Source organism: Globicephala melas, chromosome 8 (assembly GCF_963455315.2).
Source record: "Globicephala melas chromosome 8, mGloMel1.2, whole genome shotgun sequence".
NCBI lineage: Eukaryota > Metazoa > Chordata > Mammalia > Artiodactyla > Delphinidae > Globicephala > Globicephala melas.
In genome coordinates this window covers 17,488,669-17,492,684 of record NC_083321.1, presented here as the reverse complement: position 1 = coordinate 17,492,684, position 4,016 = coordinate 17,488,669, and the positions used below count along the sequence as shown (strand labels likewise).

The following is a 4,016-nucleotide window of genomic DNA, read 5'->3' as shown; positions in this document are numbered from 1 at the left end:
TAGTTTGCTCAGATTTTCACTTCTTGTTAGAACAGAATGGTAATTTCCAAGCTTCTTTCATACTGGACTGGAAACCAGAAGTCCACCTCCTTCTGTTTTTCTTTTAACTGTCTTCTCCTGTGTCTCCCTTCCAAGACCTGCCCCTGAATTACTGGAGCTGCTTTTGATTTTGCTTATATTTGTAGTGAGATGGCAATGCCAGCACCAGGATGTTATTCGCCAGTGACTGACTGCTGCCAAATATGAAACCCCAAACTTCTGGTCCCAAGTAAGGATAAATGTTAGTGTACAATAATACTTTAGACTGCCAATGTGAGATTCAGCTACAGCTGGGGTTTTGCCTGAAATTGTCTCTTTGCTTGGCTTCTTCCCTTTCTCTGCTCAGCTCTCCCTGGGAATATTTTCATTAAGAATCTTGTGCATGTGAATCCTTGTCTTAGGGTCTGCTTCTGGGAAAACCACCCTAAGAAAATGACATATTAAAAAGGAGAGTAGAATGGAAAAGTTTGGTATAGAGCGTCTATCCCCAGTGAGTTGAAGATTCTTCTTCTGCAGCAATATTAACATCCCTCCCAACAAATTGATTTATTTCTACTTTATTGAGCTCATAGTACCTACCATCCATCACTCATTTGACAGTTAACCCAATGTACTGAATATTAGTTTTCTATTACTGAGTAACAAGTTATCTCAAACTTAGCAGCTTAAAAGGATGTCCATGGGAATGGCTTAACTGGGTCTTCTGCTCAGGGTCTCCTCAGGCTGAAATCAGGGTGTCAGCCAGGGCTGTGATCTCACCTAAGGCTCAAGGTCCTCTTCCAAGGTGAGTGGCTGTTGGCAGAATTGAGTCCCTTGCAGTTATTGGAATAAAGTCCTCATTTGCTTGTTGGCTATTGGCCAGGGAATGCCCTCAGCCCCTAGAGGCTGACCTGGTATACTTGCCACATGGCTCTATGTTCAGTTCACAACATGGTTGTTTTCTCCTTTAATGCAAGCAGGAGTAAACTCTCTCACTTTGAATCTATCTGAAGTCTTTTAAGGACTCATCTGATTAGATCAGGTCCACACAGGATAACCTCCTTTTTTAGTAACTCAATGTCAATTGACTGAAGACTTTAGTTACATCTGAAATATCCTTTCTGTTGTATAATGTAACATAATTGCAGGTGTGATGACTCATTATATTCACAAGTCCCACTTACATTCAAGGGGAGGGGTTTAAAAAGGGAATATATAATGGGGAAGGGGCAGGAATCTTGGAGATCAATGAAATTTGCCTGCCACACTTATTTTGCCCTCTGTGCTTATTCACTGCATATAGAACTTTTCCCTTGAGAGTGATGCACTGTGATCCACAGATTATCGTGGATTTTAGGTGGTGGTTGTGATGGTGGACGTGCTCATGGCTACTACTGTTGTTTTAAAAAAGGGGGTAATGTGTTGTATGAAAGGAGAGAAGGTTACCACTCCCCTTGACAAGGATGGAAGAGAACTTCGGGTCTAACAACACGCATACGGTTAAGGCATTGCCACTTACTTCGTGGCATCTAACCACTGTTGTTGTTTTTTTTTTTTTAAAAGGGGGGGGTAATATGTCTTCATTATATGATTCCCACAATCCAAATATCAAATCAGAAAACACTGCCCCCAACACTTGATAGTAATACAAATACTTGGATTCAAATTTTATTTATATAGCCAATGATTTGATTTCCACAATTCTTCCTTTTCCTGATGTGTAAAATGTAATATTACCTATTTCACAGGGTTACTAAAAGGATTGGAGGAAATTATTAGAGGGGTGCCTGATAGATAGCAGGTGCCTAACACATGGGAGGGACTTCATTTTCTTATTCCCTGTATTACAGAATGTCTTCAGTGAATTTTCTGGAAAGAAAAGCCATTTTCACAAACACATGGAACATGTTTGCCTGACAAGCAACAGATGCTTTGGAAAGTAATTAACCAGTGCATATAACCAAAGAGATTTAGCAGTCACAGGAAATGTTTTACACTAAAAGGTAGTCTGAAAGAGGTGAGGAGAATTAGAAAAAGGCTATTGCCACGTGACTTTTTCCTCCAGAGTAGAACAGAGGGGGAGAGGGGTTTGTGCCATGGAAAGGTGTCCGAAAAGCCCCACATTTTGCAAGTGGTAAAATATAAAAGCCTCAAGGTGTGAAAACTTGATGGATTTTATGGAATGGGGAAAATAAGATGTTTTCTAGTAAAGGATATCTATCTTCAGTGTCTGGGGATTCCAGGGCTTGTTATAGAAGGACAGAACTAGATGCAGAGTAAGAATTTAACAATATTGGTTAATGAACTATTTAGCTATTTAGAATGTTGGTAAACATACTGCTTCTGTATTCAAACAAAAAGTACTTAAGTTTGATAGATTTCCTTTTGGTTTTGAATTTCAGATAACATTTATTGAGTGCCAGGCAGCTGCATGCTGTGCATTTGCATATATGGCCTAATTCAATCCATGATGAGATGAACACTACCGTTATTATCACTCATTTACAAATGAGGAAACTGAGACTCAAAGAAATTATGTAACTTGCCCAATCAGGCTAACACAAAGGACAGAAAGGGACAGAAGCAGGGTCGGAATCCAGCTCTGTAAAAGGCCCAAGCTGTGCTCTGAACCTCTCAGCCACACATATTTAAAGTCACCTGCCCTTAGCATTCTCTCGCATGAATCCTTGGTTGTCAGTTAGGAACCACCCTGCCAAGATCTCTTCAGGGGACCTTTTCCACAGGGTTTTCTGATTTGCATTCATTGATGTATTTCTATTCTTTCTATTCCATGGGCCTTGTGGGTTGGTTGGGGAATGGAAGTCAGGTCCGGTATGAGAAATTCTAGCAGGAAGAAACCTCTGGTGAATGCTTGATTTATAGAGATAAAGGCATGCTCATGGGTCTCACCCATGCTCTCTACTGCCTTCACACATGCTAGTGTGTTAACAGCGAGACCCATCACAAATGACTATTTCTACTTTCAAATCATCTCTTATCATCTCTGCTCAGTGACTGTAAACAGGTTTAATCTATTCCTTGCCATTCAAACCGTTTTATTCTAACTACCGAATAACATTTCCCATTTCCCATATTCAGGGAGAGGCCGAATCATTTAAATAGAGTTTTGCATGACTTACTTAAAGCTGACAGTTTGCACATGTGGAATTCAAACTCTCTAGAAACCCAATGAATTCCTCTAGATTTTATTAGTTTGCAATTTCTTGAAAGACGCAATAACACCCTAGCTTGAAGGGATGATGGTGGTATAAAAAAGCTTTCTTAATATCAAGACAAATCTCTCAGTCAGGGTCAGCACTGAATCTAAATGGTAACTCTCCCAAAGCCAGATGTAGAATTATGAATTCTATCCTCCTTTCTTATTCTAAATCACTTTGCCATGAATTTGAATAGATTTCCCCTCGGGAATTTAGGCATCTTTGTATGGGCCATATTTGTATGACAGTAAACAGATGTGATTGGAAAGAGTTTACCAGAATGTACAGATGTGAGCATTGTCACAGAAAACAGTTCAATGTGCTAATAAAATTGTAAACTAAACTATATACTTTTAAGAAGGTCGTTGACAAAGCCTTTGCTCTGTCTTATGTAGGTAGATGAAAACATGTCATAAGGTTTTGCACAGAGAATAGTCTCATTAAGTGAAAACAAGGAGAAAGTTAATTAGCAATAGTTGCCCATATAGAAAAGCCAAACTATCTTACACATAGAAGGCACATACTGCTCCAGAAGGTCAGATGAGCTTGAAAGTCATAAAACCTACGAACAAATTAGAGCAATTCTAATTTTTGCACTTTCCAATTGGCTAACTAAGGGAAAGATACTTAACCAACATAGTGTTTTAAGTTTCCTTATCTATACAATGGGGATAATGGCAGGTATTTCACAGAGTTAGTAAAGATGAAGTGATGGAGAGGTAGGCACATAACCTTGCAGAAAATAACTATTTCCTTCTGATTCCTTCCTAAATGTGCTCC

General features: G+C 39.3%; 1 non-coding gene across 1 annotated transcript; it reads left to right on the top strand.

The window, feature by feature from the left end:
- Positions 1-1,437: 1,437 nt before the first annotated feature.
- Positions 1,438-1,563, top strand: LOC115857701 (U6atac minor spliceosomal RNA). The gene has a single exon (XR_004041348.1). It is a non-coding gene; the product is annotated as a U6atac minor spliceosomal RNA (small nuclear RNA).
- Positions 1,564-4,016: the final 2,453 nt, after the last annotated feature.